Source organism: Balaenoptera ricei, chromosome 13 (genome assembly GCF_028023285.1).
Source record: "Balaenoptera ricei isolate mBalRic1 chromosome 13, mBalRic1.hap2, whole genome shotgun sequence".
In the NCBI taxonomy this organism is placed as follows: Eukaryota; Metazoa; Chordata; class Mammalia; order Artiodactyla; family Balaenopteridae; genus Balaenoptera; species Balaenoptera ricei.
The window spans coordinates 70,743,866-70,763,364 of NC_082651.1; the positions used below are offsets into that span (position 1 = coordinate 70,743,866).

A 19,499-nucleotide genomic window follows, 5' to 3' on the forward strand; every position below is an offset into this window, starting at 1 on the left:
GCAATTCTCATACCACACAAAATAGACTTTAAAATAAAGACTATTACAAGAGACAAAGAAGGACACTACATAATGATCAAGGGATCAAACCAAAAAGAAGATATAACAATTGTAAATATTTATGCACCCAACACAGGAGCACCTCAATACATAAGGCAAATGCTAACAGCCATAAAAGGGGAAATCGACAGTAAAACAATCAGAGTAGGGGACTTTAACACTCCACTTTCACCAATGGACAGATCATCCAAAATGAAAATAAATAAGGAAATACAAGCTTTACATGACACATTAAACAGGGTGGACTTAACTGATATTTATAGAACATTCCATCCAAAAACAGCAGATTACACTTTCTTCTCAAGTGCTCATGGAACATTCTCCATGGTAGATCATATCTTGGGTCACAAAGCAAGCCTTGGTAAATTTAAGAAAATTGAAATTGTATCAAGTATCTTTTCTGAACACAAGACTATGAGACTAGATATCAATTACAGGAAAAAAATCTGTAAAAAACACAAACACATGGAGGCTAAAAAGTACACTACTACATAACCAAGAGATCACTGAAGAAATCAAAGAGGAAATTTAAAAATACCTAGAAACAAATGACAATGAAAACACGACGACCCAAAACCTATGGGATGCAGCAAAAGGAGTTCTAAGAGAGAAGTTTATAGCAGTACAATCCTACCTCAAGAAACAAGAAACATCTCAAATAAACAACCAAAACTTACACCTAAAGCAACTAGAGAAAGAAGAACAAAAAACCCTAAAGTTAGCAAAGGAAAGAAATCATAAAGATCAGATCAGAAACAAATGAAAAAGAAATGAAGGCAATGATAGCAAAGATCAATAAAACTAAAAGTTGGTTCTTTGAGAAGATAAACAAAATTGATAAACCATTAGCCAGACTTATCAAGAAAGAAAGGGAGAAGACTGAAATCAAAAGAATTACAAATGAAAAGGAGAAGTAACAACTGACACTGCAGAAATACAAAGGATCATGAGAGATTACTACAAGCAACTATATGCCAATAAAATGGACAACCTGGAAGAAATGGACAAATCCTTAGAAAAGCACAACCCTCTGAGACTGAACCAGGAAGAGATAGAAAATATGAACAGACCAATCACAAGCACTGAAATTGAAACTGTGATTAAAAATCTTCCAACAATCAAAAGCCCGGGACCAGAAGGCTTCACAGGCGAATTCTATCAAACATTTACAGAAGAGCTAACACCTATCCTTTTCAAACTCTTCCAAAATATAGCAGAGGGAGGAATACTCCCTAACTCATTCTATGAGGTCACCATCACCCTGATACCAAAACCAGACAAAGATGCCACAAAAAACGAAAACTACAGGCCAATATCACTGATAAACGAAGATGCAAAAATCCTCAACAAAATACTAGCAAACAGAATCCAACAGCACATTGAAAGGATCATACACCATGACCAAGTGGGGTTTATCCTAGGAATGCAAGGATTCTTCAACATATGCAAATCAATCAATGTGATACACCATATTAACAAATTGAAGGAGAAAAAGCATATGATCATCTCAATAGATGCAGAAAAAGCTTTCGACAAAATTCAACACACATTTATGATCAAAACCCTCCAGAAAGTAGGCATAGAGGGAATTTACCTCAATATAATACAGGCCATATATGACAAACCCACAGCCAACATCGTTCTCAATGGTGAAAAACTGAAACCATTTCCACTAAGATCAGGAAGAAGACAAGGTTGTCCACTCTCACAACTATTATTCAACATAGTTTTGGAAGTTTTAGCCACAGCAATCAGAGAAGAAAAAGTAATAAAAGGAATCCAAATTGGAAAAGAAGAAGTAAAACTGTCACTGTTTGCAGATGACATGATACTATACACAGAGAATCCTAAAGATGCTACCAGAGGACTACTAGAGCTAATCAATGAATTTGGTAAAGTTGCAGGATACAAAATTAATGCACAGAAATCTCTTGCATTCCTATACACTAATGATGAAAAACCTGAAAGAGAAATTAAGGAAACACTCCCATTTACCTTTGCAACAAAAAGACTAAAATAGCTAGGAATAAACCTACCTAAGGAGACAAAAGACCTGTATGCAGAAAACTATAAGACACTGATGAAAGAAATTGAAGACGATACAAACAGATGGAGAGATATACCATGTTCTTGGATTGGAAGAATCAACATTGTGAAAATGACTATACTACCTAAAGCAATCTACAGATTCAATGGAATCCCTATCAAACTATCAATGGCATTTTTCACAGAACTAGAACAAAAAATTTCACAATGTGTATGGAAACACAAAAGACCCTGAATAGCCAAAGCAATCTTGAGAAAGGAAAACGGAGCTGGAGGAATCAGGCTCTTGGACTTCAGACTATACTACAAAGCTACAGTAATCAAGACAGTATGGCACTGGCACAAAAACAGAAATATAGATCAATGCAACAGGATAGAAAGCCCAGAGATAAACCCACACACATATGGTCACCTTGTCTTTGATAAAGGAGGCAAGGGTATACAATAGAGAAAAGACAGTCTCTTCAATAAGTGGTGCTGGGAAAACTGGACAGCTACATGTAAAAGAATGAAATTAGAACACTCCCTAACACCATACACAAAAATAAACTCAAAATGGATTAAAGACCTAAATGTAAGGCCAGCCACTATCAAACTCTTAGAGGGAAACATAGGCAGAACACTCTATGACATAAATCACAGCAAGATCCTTTTTGACCCATCTCCTAGAGTAATGGAAATAAAAACAAAAATAAACAAATGGGACCTAATGAAACTTAAAAGCTTTCGCACAGCAAAGGAAACCATAAACAAGACGAAAAGGTAACCCTCAGAATGGGAGAAAATATTTGCAAATGAAGCGACTGACAAAGGATTAATCTCCAAAATTTACAAGCAGCTCATGCAGCTCAATATTAAGAAAACAAACAACCCAATCCAAAAATGGGCAGAAGACCTAATTAGACATTTCTTCAAAGAAGATATACAGATTGCCAACAAACATGAAAGGATGCTCAACATCACTAATCATTAGAGAAATGCAAATCAACACTACAATGAGGTATCACCTCACACCGGTCAGAATGGCCATCATCAAAAAATCTACAAACAATAAATGCTGGAGTTGGTGTGGAGAAAAGGGAACACTCTTGCACTGTTGGTGGGAATGTAAACTGATACAGCCACTATGGAGAACAGTATGGAGGTTCCTCAAAAAAACTGAAAATAAAACTACCATATGACCCAGCAATCCCACTCCTGGGCATATACCCTGAGAAAACCATAATTCAAAATGAGTCATGTGGACTTCCCTGGTGGTGCAGTGGTTAAGAATCCGCCTGCCAATGCAGGGGACACGGGTTCGAGCCCTGGTCCAGGAAGATCCCACATGCCGCAGAGCAACTAAGCCCGTGTGCAACAGCTACTGAGGCTGCGCTCTAGAGCCTGCGAGCCACAACTACTGAAGCCCGGCTGCCTAGAGCCCGTGCTCTGCAACGAGAAGCCACCACAATGAGAAGCCCGTGCACCGCAATGAAGAGTAGCCCCCGCTCTGCAACTAGAGAAAGCCCACACGCAGCAACGAAGACCCAACGCAGCCAAAAATAAATAAATAAATAAAATTTATTAAAAAAAAAAAAAAAAGAGTCATGTACCACAATGTTCATTGCAGCTCTATTTACAATAGCCAGGACATGGAAGCAACCTAAGTGTCCATCGACAGATGAATGGATAAGAAGATGTGGTACATATATACAATGGAATATTACTCAGCCATAAAAAGAAACGAAATTGAACTATTTGTAGTGAGGTGGATGGACCTAGAGTCTGTCATACAGAGTGAAGTATGTCAGAAAGAGATAAACAAATACAGTATGCTAACACATATATATGGAATCTTAAAAAAAAAAAAAGAAAAGGTTCTGAAGGACCTATGGGCAGGACAGGAATAAAGATGCAGACATAGAGGATGGACTTCAGGACACGGGGAGGGGGAAGGGTAAGCTGGGACGAAGTGAGAGAGCGGCATGGACATATATACATTACCAAATGTAAAACAGATAGCTAGTGGGAAGCAGCCGCATAGCACAGGGAGATCAGCTCAGTGCTTTGTGACCACCTAGAGGAGTGGGATAGGGAGGGTGGGAAGGAGATGCAAAAGGGAGAAGATATGGGGATATATGTATATGTATAGCTGATTCACCTTGTTATATAGTAGAAACTAACACAACATTGTAAAGCAATTATACTCCAATAAAGATGTTAAAAAAAAAAAAAAAAAGCAAAATGAGGCCTTGAACCAAAAAACCTAATTAAGCTTGTAATTTTTCTGATGGTAGAACCAAGAGATGAAGCTGTGGTTTTGATTTTTCCCCATGTGTAGAAACAGGAAGATGTAGATTAGTATGCTCCCGACTGACTCTGGGAAACCATTTCTCTCCCTGAGATTGGCGTTGACTATGAATACCCCTTATTAACCCCATTTTCACTTTTCCCTGATTTTAGATAGCTCCATCTTTGCTATTGCACGTTAATTCTAAAGAAAGATGATGAATTTTTTCTTAAGTACTTAACTCAGGGGAGGTTCAAATTTTCAACTTGCAAAGTACTTGAGATTAGGATGCATGAATTGCATCGTATGGAAAGTTCAAGGTAACTTTATTTTGTGCAACTGATATTTTCATGTTTTCCCCCATTAGAATATCCCCATTATTTTTCTCTCCATATAAAAATAGTACTTGCTCATTTTAAAAAATAATCAAGCAGTATAACACTGTGTACACAAAGAAATGAAAATTATCTACAATCTCACCATCCAATAACTTCTGTGAATTTTTTAAAATTGAGATATAGTTCACACACTATAAAATTTATCCTTTTAAAGTGAACAATTAAGAGGTTTTCAGTATATTCACAAGATTGGGCAATCATCACCGGTATCTAGCTCCAGAAGTTTTTCAGCATGCCAAAGAAACTTCTGTACCTATTAGCTGTCACTTTCTATCCCCTGTACCCCACCCCCCCAGTCCCTTGCAACCACTAACCTATTTTCTGTCTCTCTGAATTTCCCTATTCTGGACATTGCGTTTAAATGAGATCATACAATATGTGATCTTTTGTGACTGGATTCCTTCGCTTAGCATACTGTTTTCAAGGTTCATCCCTGTTGTAGCAGGTAAAAGTACTTCATTCTTTTTTATGCCTGAACAACTTTCCATTTTACGGATAGACTATATTTTTTTAAACCACTCATCCTTCATTGGTGAATATTTGGGTTGTTTCCACTTTAGGGCTATGATGAATCATGCTGCTATGAACATTCATGTACAAGATACATTTTCAATTCTCCTGGCCTAAGAATATTTTAATGAATAACATTTCAGACTTTTTCTATGCATATCTATATTTACAGATAAATATATTGTGACATATTATTGTCCCCAACTATTTACTCCCATTTCCTGTAGGAGAAATAATTCCTGTAGGCAATCAATCAGTTGCCAAACGACTTGCAGTGCCTTCGGAGAGAATATATATCCCCACCCCATCATCAACCGCATCATGTTGCTTCCTTGGTCAATGGTCTGAGTGTGCATGCAGTACACTCCACAACTGAGCAGAAGTTTTAGAGCCATTGTGTTTTTCTGTGAGCTGTCCTGCTCTTTCCCTCTGCTGTGGGTAGGAGACTGCTTGGCCCCAGAATAGGACCAAGGAGCTGAAATGCAGCTGACTGTAGCCATTAACAATGTGAAAGAGGAATGAATTAGTATTATGAGCCACCGAGATTTGGGGGTCATTGTTTCTGTAGCAAAGCTGACTAATGCATAAATAAATCATATATTAATCTGTTTTCCCCACTTACTGATATAGTGTGGACATTTTTACAGATGTAAATTTATAACAGTGGAGTTACTGGAACTGAGGTCCAAATAGACTAAGTGACTTGTTCTAGGTGACAACATTAGTAAGAGAGACAAAGTCAATTTTATATCCCTGCTCTGATTTGCAATCCTGTTTTCTAATTAAAGCAAAGGAGAAGGTAATCTGGGACATTCCTGTGGGATTACAGGACATTTATAAAACTTCTCACGCAACTGCACGATTGTTGGGCTGAAAATTCCAAACTGACTCATGTTGTACTAATTAATGAGTTAATACTAACTGGAAAATTGTAAAACGCTGAAATGTGTGTGTTGTGCTTTTTGCAAAAATTTCTCTTTTAAAGCGGGTAACATATTATAAGATTTAATCCTTATTCTTTATCTCTGCAGCCTTCAGGTCTGGAATCTGTACTGACAAATAAGTAGTTCTCTGCTTTCAATCCATTTTGTGTGCCTCACCCAACTGCCACTCTGTTTTGCATGATTTAACACAATTGCCTGCTTTTGCCCCAGAGGCTGGATGCTTAGCCTTCAAGGAACCACGAAAGGAAGGAAATCTTGGCCAGCATCTGCCCACACTCCGTCTGGTTTAAGGCAGTATTTCCATCTCTTTTTCTATCTTAAACTCATAAGTAAATAACAGTTTTCCATAACTAATTTTCAGAAAGAAAGGATTTTGGTAAATCACCACTATTATTTAATTATAGCCAATAGCTTACAAATTACCATGGTTAGAACATACAAGTTTTAGTCTTAATATCACTTACAGGTGATAAAATGGCCACTGGTGGTCTTCAGAAACCTGAACCCAATACCAGAAGAGTTTGTCTTCCTTATATTATACTGAGTAGGCAAAACTCCATTAAAAATAATTGACTTCCATGCTTTAAAAGAGGTGAGAATAGTTGTTTCTTTTACCAATTTATTTTTTTCCCTCTGATCTATTGGCACTTAAACACATAAATATAGAGCATATGACCAGAATGCTACAAACTGCGAACCTTTTATACCAAATCTATTTTATATGTATTACAGCATAGGCTTTTAGAGATGATCTTAGTCTAATTGCCTCAATTTACAAGCAAGAACAATAATATCCTCAGAACGTAAAGGGCATTTCCTAGGTCATGAAGCAGGTGGCAGAGCTGGGCCTAGAACACCCGTCTCCTGAGCCTTAGCCCAGGTCTCTCTTCTCACTCCAGGCCACTCCCTTAGCAAATGTATAACCCAGAGGGAATTTATTAAGACCTGCTCAAGATGGTAATAAGATGACACCACTGAATCTTCTAGAAAGTTGAACCACCCAGGGAAAGTGCCCTGTGAGTGGGCATGAGCCCTATGGAGGAATAGGAACAGAGATACCTGCTAAGGTGACGGATGGAAGCAGACACAGGCCTTTATCTAGTGGCAAAATTATGACCAAGTAAGTTTCTCCAATCCTCAGATAGTCCCCCCAGTGGGACAAGCCAGGGCTAGTCAGAGACATCTAACGCAAGAGCAGTAGAGCAAGGAACCCTGAGGGGGGCAGTGGTTAAGACCCTGCCGATGTATTAACCTCTGAGCCCAGCAAGATCTGGATTTGGTCTATGAGATGTAGGAACAACTTTGGCCTCACAGTTGCTGTGAGGTTAATCATTCTCCTCATCCAGCCGGGAGACTTCAGTCCCTGGATCTGAAGGGAGAGCCACGTCCTCTGGCCACATTCACCAGTGTCCACATTTCACCATGACCCAGGCATATCCTGGAACTGGGAGAAAAGTCAGAGGAAGCAAGACCTTGACAAAGGGGGGCGGAGGGGAAACTAGAATCAGCAGGTGACCCCCAAATAATACTATCAACTCTGATCCAAGCTCAGGCTTTTAAGAGGGAATTAGAAATGCCCTTCATGGGAGGCTCACACAGGGCTTAGTCTATTTGTTTTTAAACCACCAGGTTATTCTTAGGCACAGGGTTTCATAAGGTCCCCAAGATAAGCCAGTGTTTGGAAGGCTAAAAAGGTGAGACACCCAAGCTCAGTAATAGGACTTGTGGAAAAAATTAGGTCAGCCATTGTTTTAAGGCCTCAGAGGGCCAACATTCTAAACGATTTTGCTTTTCTAGCTTTAGACAATTGCTAGGATCATGGGGTAGGAAAAGGAACCTCAAATTATGAAACAATGTGGAAAACAGACATGGTGTGAATAATCATAATCAGAAGATCTTTTTTATATAAGTAGAAAGAGTTGTCAATCAGTAGAATTTTTGGTAGATTATACACCTAGATTATTGTTGGCACTTTAACTTTCTTTCCCTTTTCTCCTTTCTCTCAACTCCCCCAAATAGCCTCTGCTCACTGAAAAAACAAATCCAAAATGCCAAATAAATCTTCATTCTGACTACAAAACACCAATATGTAGGCATTCTGTCACTGCTTGTTATTAAGCAATTTCTGCTTCCAAAATGTAATTTTTTTCCCCTTTTTTCTTCCTTTCAGACTTCCCTAACATTTTATACTCCCAATCAGCTGTTTCTCATAACATACCTCTTAGGCAGGTCAGGGAGAGTTTTATCTGCACATTCCACTGGCACCCAGAAAGCAAGGTTAAGTGTGAGATCAAGGACACAGAGCCAGCTGGGGCAGAGCAGGAGTCCGGAGGCCCTACCACCCAGGGCTCCGCACGCCTCATTATTACACCGCCTTTTGAAAACCCTTGCTGAGACTGGAGTTCCTCCAGCTTTTATTGTCACCCTTAAAATTATTAATGGTCCAAGAATCCAGAATCCCAACTAGAGTTTTCTTGAAATACCTCACTACGGTTGAGGCACGCTCAGTGTGAAGCGTCATTAAACTCACTGCCCATGGACCAAACAAGACAAAAGAGCCACAGAATCCTACTTGTGAAACTAAAGGGATATTAAAGTCACTTTCATTAGGCTGAGTTTTTCACCCACTTTACACTCGCTCCTCTGTTAACAAGGGGACCCCATTCCAAAAGCACTCTGGTGTCAGCATCATCATTACCAGAGATAGAAATTATATTTGAGATGTTAAGGCGTGTTTAAGTGCTGGCTTTCTTTTCCTGGGAGGGCGTTGGTGAATCACTCCTCTATCTCACCATCCCCTTGCGTTCTAAGGTTTGCAATTATTCCTTTCATGTTAAGGATGGAGCAGAAGTATCATTCTGCTCCCATGAAGCTGAGCTATGTGGGCTCCAAGGGTGACCCTGCCCTCGGGAAGCTCAGAACCTAGGAGCACCTCCAATAGCACTGTCAGCTGTTGGTCTTCCTGACCATGACCCTGCGCTGGAAGGATCAGAGCTGCTGCCTGAACTTCATTAGTCAGGGCAGAATGGGGTGTATTCCCCCACCCACCCAGGCTTACTATTGAACGTATCTATCAATATAGCAACATTCAACTGGATTTAGAGCACAAATCTGGTGCTTTAAACCAACATTTGGACTGTTCACTATGAGAAACTTGGGGCTATAACTTTAAATTCTAATTTTAATCATTCATCCTGAGATGTTTGGTACCAAAGCAAAAAGTCCTCAAAGGTTGATCCTGGAAGCCATTTGCCTGAATCTATCTGACAAAAGCACACAGGGGAAGAACACCTGTTTTCTAATCTCACTTTCATCCATAACCAGCCATCTGACCAAGTCACAGGACCTTCTCTCAGCCTTCTCACTTTCCTAATCTGGGGAAAGACAATACTTCACACTTTACCTTCAAGTATTTCAACAATGATGTTAAGTAACACAGGCAAAGACACATGGTAAAATGTAAAGCACTGTGTTCAAGAAGGAGAAGATTGTTATTTCTTTGTTCACTGGTGCTAGCATCCATCCTGCCATGTGAAAACTTAAGGAGTCCGGTCAGACGGAGGCAATGTCAACCCGAAGATCTTAACCATCACCAGTGTAGCCTAGTAGCTGTCCGTTTATAAGGATTCTCTGACGTCTTGGTGTATTTCTTCTCTTTCCAATAACAATAATATATTTGTGTACCTCTTCATGGTGTGAGTGTGTCTCTGTGTGTGTGTTCTTATCTAAATATTTCAATGACACAGGAACCAGCCTTCAAGGAATTTTTTTTAATGTGTTTCCTGTGAAGGATGTCTTTTTCTCAGACCTTCTCTCCAGCATCTACTTAAAATCAAAGCCTGCAGTGTAACCTAGACTTTTGTTGAACCCTGTCTTGTGATGTTATGGGATACAAATGAACAGGAAGTGTTGAGGTGGCAACTGTTTGGAAAGAAGCCTGGGGCTGAAGCAGAGGACTCCATATCTCAGCCTAAAAGTGGCCATGGCCTCTCTATGTTAAAAAACAAAACAAAACAAAAGTCTACAGATTCTCCCACAAGTAATTTGCAATGGAAGAGAGAGAGAGAGAGAGAGAGGTGGATTAAGGAGACTTAAGGTCATAGTGATATGTACCCCCTGATATAATTCCCATGAGAGGGACACGTTACCCTCTATGATATTCTTCCCTCAAACCCATAATCCCAGTCTGATCATGAGAAAACATCAGACAAATCCAAACCAAGGGACTTTCTACAAAATACCTGATCATATCAAGACAAACAAGACTGAGCAACTGTCACAAATCGGAGAAGTGTAAGGAATCACAATGATTGTGATTGTGGTGTCCTGAATTGGATCCTGGAACAGAAAAGGGGCATTAAGGGAAAAACTGGTGAAATCTGAATAAAGCCTGTAAGTTAGTTAATAGTAATGTCCCAAAGTTAATCTCTTAGTTTTGACAAATATACCATCGATATGTAAGATGTTAACATTAGGGGAATTTGGGTGAAGGATTCACAGGAATTCTCTATACTATGTTTGAAACTTTTATGTAAATCTACAATTATTCCAAAATAAACAGTTTATTTTATTTTATTTATTTATTTTTGGCTGTGTTGGGTCTTTGTTGCTGCACGTGGGCTTTCTCCAGTTGTGGCGAGCGGGGGCTACTCTTCCTTGTGGTGCGCGGGCTTCTCATTGCGGTGGCTTCTCTTGCTATGGAGCACGGGCTCTAGGTACGCGGGCTTCAGTAGTTGTGGCACGCGGGCTCAGTAGTTGTGGCTCGCGGGCTCTAGGTGCGCGGGCTCAGTAGTTGTGGCTCACGGGCTTAGTTGCTCCGCGGCATGTGGGATCTTCCCGGACCAGGGCTCGAACCCGTGTCCCCTGCGTTGGCAGGCGGATTCTCAACCACTGCGCCACCCGAGAAGAAAGAAAGACTTCATAAACATATCCACCAATCAAATTGTGGGACTTTATTTGAACCTGGATCAAAGAAACTATTTTTAAAAATTCATTTATGAGACAACTGATAATTTAAACACTGGCTATTTGATTATATGAAGGAATTAATTATTAATTACTTTTAGGTGTGCTAATGGGATTATGGTTATAGTTTTTTAAAGGAGTCTATTTTTTACAGACACAAACCAAACTATTTATAGATGAAATGTTACAATGTCTTGAATTTGCTTCAAAAATAATACAGGAAGGGGAAGTTGGTGGGGGTGTGAAAAGCATGAGTAAATAATTACTGAAAATGGGTGATGGATGTTTGGGAGTTTATTATTTTATTTTACCTTCTTTGGTATGTTTCAAAATTTCCAGAATTTTTAAAAAATTAATTTACAAGATCCAACGGAGAAAAACCATAATCCCATACATTTTGATCACATCGCATCAGCTCTGCTGCTGTTATCTGCCACCTCAGCAGCCCCCCAGTTATTTTCATGCAGCCTCCCACCCTTACCAAACCCAGAGGCCAGCTTTGGGATCAAAGTTCTCCCCGGATCGCCCACTCACTCCCATGCGCCTCTGGGACAGGCTCGGAGGTACCAGAACATCATCTGGTACCAAGGAGGACTCTCAGCTGGGAAACCAACCTCGGGAACCTGAATCGGTTTTCCAGTACTCTGGTAGCCACACGGGCCACCCAAGCCCAGCAGTGAGGGAAGAGGGTGTTTATCGTGAGTCTAAAGGCAGCCCCATCCTTCAGCCAACTCTAGGAGCAGAGAGGTCCCTCCTCTCTCTCTCAGTGATGGTTTTGACATTTTAGTTCCTTTCAACCTCCAAGCAAATTGGATCTGAACACAGATGAACAGGAAGAGAAGTGACGAAAAGTCAGGGCTTTATCTTAATGCCGAGTTCTTTTTCTTCCCCAATGCAGAAGTCATATTAAAGAAACAGCAGGATGCTGACAGGAAACTGTTTGTAAGTAGAAATAACACTTAAAACAAGTCAGAACAGCAGGCATATAGGTTGGTTTGTTTGTTAATTATATCTGATTTTATTTTCTAATGAATGCCCTAAGAAAGGGGGGAATCATTCTGACAGCTGTTTGAAACCAAATTTTAAGTCCTCTTAGAAGGAAGATACGGAGCAGAAGCAATCAGATTTCTATGAAGCAAGAGGCGGTCTCCACCAGCCCCCGTCGTCGATCAGATCCGTGAAGCTTAATGATTTATAATCCTGTGGATGAGGATCTAAATTCCTGTTTTAACTGATGCCTGTGTTACTTGGTAGAGAAAGTCTTTTGCTCACTTATGGGGAAGGTACTGATCGAGACATACACGAAATGCACATGTAAGTTGCCCACATTTATAACAAGTAACCTATAGCTCTTTTCTAGGTATGATATTCCCAGAGAGAACAAAGTATATTTGCCTTAGAGGAAAGTGTTAATTTTATCCAGATTAACTAGCTAAATGATTACACAGTCATGAATCAGAAAGAAAGATATAACTTTTAAAATGACTTAAATGAGAAAGCAAAAAAACTATCTGGAGAGCAGGGCTGGGAGTGAATTAACTGACAAGAGTGTTTTTAAATTGCCCTAGGGGTGAATTAAGCCTCCTGCTTTTTTGTCAGAAATGAGTAATTACTAAAAGGAAGCAGCATAGCTCACATCTTGGCATTTTTATCCAGAATTAAGGTTTCACATTATACATTCCCACTCTATGTGGCACTTTATAGTCTAACTACAAATACCTGCACATCCAATCAAGGATACCTTGGAGATCAGGTCTATGCAGACAGAGCAGTCTGAATATTTAGAACAAAATATGTGATGGATAAAATACAATAATTAAGGGAAAAAGCAGACTTGTCATCTAGATAATCCAAGCATCATCTCAGTTCCCAGAGGGATGGCCCTCCCTCCTCTTCCCTTCACCCAGACCACCTTCAAAACTCTGCTTTGAATGGTGCCTCCTACAGGAAGCCCTCCCTGGTTCACTGACCTAATCCTTTCATTTTGCTCCTCACTGCCACAAGAAGCATGTCTGTTTTTTGCACTTGGTCCGTAGTAGCTTATCTTATATCATTATTAAAGTGTTCCTTTGCCTTTGTGTCTTTATTTTATCTACCCCCTTATAGAGAAGTGCCTTTAGGACCCCACTGTGTCTTCCATTTGCTGGGTATTTCCCCAGGGTGCTCCCTGTCAGCAAGGAGGACTCACAGGAATGTTGCCTATCAACTGTGCACAGCCAGCATCAAATTGATGGCTTTGGCTTGGCTATCAGTCCTGTCTAAAAGTTTGGAGGGGGGCAAATGTGAAATAATATAAATAATTTTAATTAGATTCTTCTAAAACCTCCTGGAACCTGTTTCATTATCTGTTATGTAGAAATAATGTGAAATTCCCATCCCTCGCCCTCCACCCTGATTTTCTTTAAACCGGCTATTCTTGTTTTTTTTTTTTGAATTGAGGGTTTCTTCAGGCTTGCTTGAATTTTACTAATAAACTCAAAACCCAGCCTGTGGGCTAGATGCAAGGCTGTGTCAGCATAGATGCCAGCTCAGGGCAGCAGTGCTTCCTTCTCAAAGGGACTGGCTTGGCCACATTCCGAAGTTAATGCAATGTCTGTGGCTTGGGGGAGTTTGGCACGGTAAAGGGGTCTGAATTCCTACAGTCACTGACTCTGCAGTCCCTCTGGGGAGAAAGAAGGAAATGAAATTCTTTAACACATTCTCAAGTCCATGGAATTCTGGCAAACAACAGACATGGTTAATTCAAGATGGGGCTGAATTAAGATAGAGCCAGAGATTGAGAATTGATTTCCCAGGAATTGACGTAAAATATTTTCCATTTGAAACACTTTCAAAATGGAATTTCTTACCCTCTCTTTATTAATATCCAAGGTATTCAGGACCCTATCCTGAGGCTGTTTTAGCCAAGACATGTAGGCTTGCACTTAAGAATGAGTGTATGTTGGGATTTGGGAAGGGAGGAGAAACTCGCTGTGAAGAAATGCATCCCTTCTGCTTCTGAGAGCCAAGGAGAGCAATCCAATCTGCAAAATGTCTCTCTTCAGCTTTCTTTCCACCAGCATCACACAAAATTTCCTCAGAGTTTTCAAGAAAACTGGTGGAAGACGTCATGCTGACAATGAGGAGCAGCTGTAGGCAAATTAGCTCAGGTGTGGAGTTAGGCAAGAAATCAGTGGCTAAGGCTCCATGCTCCCAGTGCAGGGGGCCCGGGGTTCGATCCCTGGTCAGGGAACTAGATCCCACATGCCTCAGCTAAAGATCCCGCATGCTGCAACAAGGATCCCACACACGGCAACGAAGTTCCCATGTGCCGCAACTAAGACCTGGCACAGCCAAATATCTAGATAGATGATAGCTATATAGATAGATAACAGATAAATAGAAAATATTTTTTTAAAAAAGAAAGAAATCAGGCTAAGGGTTGGAACAACTAACGAAAGTGCTAAGAGCAGAATGTCCAGTTGACACCACCGGGTATGTACCCCAGCTGCCCAACCGTGATGACGCTGGGTAGTGGGAGAAGCCCATGAATGGGAAACCAAGCGGTGGGAGCAGTTACCAACTGTCCAGTGACCAGGTTCTAACCATCTCTCCAGCACCCATCAGCGGGGGCCTGGCAGTGTCTTGCTATGCCTTTCTAGACCTAGGGTCCCCCATCTGTAAAATATGCAGGGCCAGCTCCATGGGCGTGCACTGGGCTTAGTGTTCGGCTGTCACCATCTTGAAATTCTTAATAACAAGGGACCCCATATTTTCATCTTGCACTGGGTCCCACAAATTATGTAGCTGGTCACGGAACTAAAAGTAGGATATTAAGGGGTTCTAGTTAAATGAATTGATTCATTTATATTATTTTGTTTTAAGCTATCTATAAAATTATCCTGTGAAATCAGGGTGATGAGAGGATGGAAACTAGAGACCACACTTTAAACATGCTTTATTGGCAAATGGTGTGGTCTTGATCAAAAGGCTACTCCAATTAACTGACAAGGTTAGCTGAACTCCTCCATATAGATTAACTGTCAGCAATAAGATGCTGAGTTACTTACTAAACATGAAAATTTATACTGAAGGTATCTTAATCTCCTGGCTCTTTTGATGTCAGGGGATGCTCATTCTAAACTATAATTCTCATTGAATAATACAACATAGAAAATGTACGGCTGTTTTAGTTTCTGGTGATTTTAGTTATATTAAGATCATAGTAATATTCACAATAAAAAGCAAACATTTATTAAAGACTGACTATGAGTAGGGATCTTTGTTAGGCTCTGGGATTTGAGATTTAGGGTTAGGATCAAAGTCGGGATTAAAGTTAGGGGTTAGGATTAGGGTTAGGGGTTGGGATTATGATTAAGGCACAGTACCTGCCTTGGAGACATACTACACACAGAAACCTAGACAGACTATTCATGAGTATAAACAACATATACATGCTTGCATACACATACACACACTACAGAAAAAAAGAAGGAAGTTTGGTTAAGGACCAGTGAGCCTCAGAATACTGCAGGAGTTCAGGGGAGGGAAATCTCAGGAAGCCAGTCTAAACCATCATGGTCCCCTTGGTGACAACAGGGTGGGCCCCAAGGTATTCCCTGCAGCTGGTTCCTGTTCGAGTTTGGGAGTCACCATTGAGTCAATGAATATGTGGTGACACCACTTCCCGGGAGGCTCTGGCTAGTCCTATGGAGACCCAGAGGTGAACAAGCTGAGGCTCTGGCCTCCACACAGCTCCAATCCAAGGGAACGAGGAACACAGATGTGTGACGGACGCCTCCCCGTGACCACCAGCCCCGCCCCCTGCAGCTGAGTGACAGGAGGACTCTCAGAGAAGATGCTTCAATGTAATTCTCTTTGAGTTATTGATGGAGACAGTTGGAAAACGAGAAAAACATCAATCCGGGGAATCAAAAGAAGCAATCTTCCATCAGTAGGAGTGCACCAGGGAATGGTGAGGTGAGAATGTGACTTAAGATAGAGGCTCGGGCTTTACTCACTAGCTGGCTGCCGGCCAGTCCCAAGATCTTCCCAATCCTATTTGCTCAGAATGACAATCACAAAAAACGTTACCCAACATTTCTAAAAGTAAAGAAATATGCAGCATCATTTTGCTTTGCTTTAAACAACTGTGATTTTTAAAATACGAAGAGATAAATCACTGAAGAATCCCTGACTTTATAAAATGTCTCACTACAAGATGGCCTTAAAAAGGAAATTCCCACAGTAGTACATTTTAGGTAGAATTTGACTTCCACCCAAAAAATTTATATGCAACATGGAAGCAGCCCATCTACTATATAAAGTCAGGTAGGCTTGAAGTTGATCCAAGTCATAAAAAAATAAGAAGCAGTCATTCTTCACCAAGATTATTCAATTGAGAAATCTGGAAGAGCAATCTAAACAACAATCTTCCTGTCAGTGGCTATATTATTAGACTGCAGCTTTCCAGTTTCCTGTATGTTGCCAGGAAGCTGATCTCCTGAAGTAGAAAGAATAAGACAATGTATACCCGTGGGATCATTTCTTCAGCCCCATTAAATGTTAGTCAGGGCCAGTTTGTCTACACACAGCCCCTTCCACTGCAGAGAAAAGTCTGAAGTAACAGATTGGCATACAGGGATTTCCAGGAAAGTTCTAGAATGAAGTATTTAAATGATGACTTGTGAGCACTTAGAAATTGAGAAGTGATCACTGATTTGTATTTGCTTGAGAAGCCATCCTAAATGATTGATGAAAAGACTCATGTGAACCCGGAGGGAGGGCCCTAATAGAATATCACAGGGCTCTTCCCTGCTCAACATTTCATCAACTCCTAGAATAAACATATGGAAAGCCCTTTTATCAACATCATGTCGTACACAAAGCTGGAAGGCTAACATATTAGGTAGCAGAACCTAGATTCAAAGAGTTTCAGTAGTATGGAAGAAAGAATCAAAACAAACAAAATATAGTTTATAAGGGATAAATGTAAAATTTTACATTTAGGATTTTATATAAAGGAAAAAATCTGGCTTGATGGAAGATCATGTGACAGAGAACTAGGTGTCTTGGCTGGACACAGGTTTTACATGGGCCCTTAATGAAATATAGATATTAAAAACAACAACAAAACGCTAATGGATTCTTGGCAGTTAACATTTATTTTCTCCTTGGTTATCAAGGATTCTTATTTTCTTTATACTCTTCTGAACTTTTCCAAGTTTTCTACAATGAGCATATGTTATTTTTATGAACAGAAAAAAATTACTCTTAGTCTTTGAAAATATTTAAATGACTGTCTATGGAAGTTGGAGCAGGCTATTCTGTATAGTTTTAGAGGCTGGAACTAGGAAAAACGGCTAGTATCCAGTTCACAGTGGAGTGAATTCCTACTCCTGGAAGTGTCCTCATAAATGTTGGCTAACTACAAAGGTAGCATAGCATAGAACGGTGGCTAAAAGCTCTGGTTCTGACAATGGCCTGGGTTCAAATCTTGACTGTGCCCCTTATTACTTGTATGACTTAGACAGGCATTCCACTATTTCTCCATCTATGAAAGATGCATGATGGTAACTGTACTCATATGGTTACAAAGGATTCAATGGGTTCATCTGTATCAATGTTCTTAAGACAGTAACTGGTCTATGCTCAATAAACATTAGCTACTAGTATCTGTCAGAAGTGGCACAGAAAGGATGTCTGCTTCGCTTGAGAAATTAAACTAAATGATTACCAAGGGTTCCCTGCAATTCCATGATCTTATTGTCCTAGGTGGGAGATTGCCCCCCTCAGGTGGTACTCTCTCTTATTACCTAAGTCTGAAGTTCTGAACAGAATCTTGATAATAACAAAATTATTGCAGGAGAGGAAGTGTCCACAGGAGGATGCCATCCAAAGGTTATGCAGAATCTCATGAGTTTCCTTACCGATGATAGAAAGGAGACCCAGCAATGGCACTGGACATGTAAGCCAAACTCATGATTGAGGTTCCAATGACTAGACAAAAGATAGGGCATGGGTGAAACAGTCAGAAGAAAAGGGAGCCAAAGGAATTACAGTAAACAAAAGTCCATGTTCATTCATTTATTCATTCATTCATTTGTTCAACAAATGCATTTACCAAGCATCTTCTGTGTATGTACTAGGCACTGTGCTGGCTCTAAGCACAGAAAACCAGGCAAAGTCCCTACCCTGATGGAGTCTGCAGTCAGTGGGAAATTTATTTGAACCAAATAGTCATACCAATAAATATAAAATTACAGCCATGATCAGCATATGAAGGAAAAGTACCCAGGGTCATATGGTAGAGATTTGCCCTGGATGTAGAGGTCAGGGAAGATAGCCCTGGGGAAGCCATGACTGAGCTGAGATTTGAAGAAAGGGGGGAAGTTACAAGATGAAGAGGGGCAAAAAGCAATTGGAGAGGGGAAGCATAGCAAGTAAAAGGAAGTGAAAGAAGACCAGAGTGATTGGTGTGCAGGAAGCACGGTGGAGCATGGTTTGAGATAGAGCTGTATGGGTGCAGGGCCTGTTAAGAATATTGCACCCTAAAATAATGGAAAGACATTCAAGCATTTTAACCATTTTCAGGTGGCGTGGGGGCGGACATGAAGATCAGGTGAAGAAATCACTCTGGATGCATTGTGAGAGGCAAAGGTCAAAATGGCTGCAGACAGACCAGTAAGGAGGCTTTTACAGCAGCCTAGGTGAGAGATGATGGTAGCTTAGGATAGTGGGAAAGGACGAAGGGAGAAGAGTATGGATTCAGGAGAGGTTTAGAAGGCAAAATTGAATGTGAAGGGTAAAGCAGAGGAAAGGGTCCTGGAGACCCCAAGTTCTGGCCTGCTTAACCCTTCAGTGAGATAGGGAGCACTGAAGAGATTTGAAGTGGGGGTGGGGGAGATCAGAAACTTGGTTTTGGGACAAAACTATCATTCAGAAAGATACATGCAACCCTATGTTCAGAGCAGCACTATTCACAATAGCCAAGACATGGAAGCAACCTAAACGTCCATTGACAGATGAATGGATAAAGAAGATGAGGTACGTATTATATATACAATGGAATACTATTCAGTCATAAAAAAGAATGAAATAATGCCATTTGCAGCAACATGGATAGACCTAGAGATTAGCATACTAAGTGAAGTAAGTCAGAAAGAGAAAGACAAATACCATATGATATCACTTATATATGGAATCTAAAATACATCACAAATGAAGCTATCTATGAAACAGAGACAGACTCACAGACATAGAGAACAGACTTGTGGTTGCCAAGGGGGAGGGGTGGGGGAGGGATGGATTGGGACTAGCAGATGCAAA

General features: G+C 40.4%; 1 long non-coding RNA gene across 1 annotated transcript in view; it reads right to left on the reverse strand.

Moving 5' to 3' along the window:
• The window catches only part of LOC132377355 (uncharacterized), a 107,986-nt gene extending 99,401 nt beyond the window's left edge, over positions 1-8,585 (reverse strand). The window contains exon 1 of the long non-coding RNA XR_009506605.1: positions 8,446-8,585. This is a non-coding gene — a long non-coding RNA (uncharacterized LOC132377355). The remainder of the gene's footprint in view (positions 1-8,445) is intronic.
• Between the last annotated feature and the right edge of the window lie 10,914 nt (positions 8,586-19,499).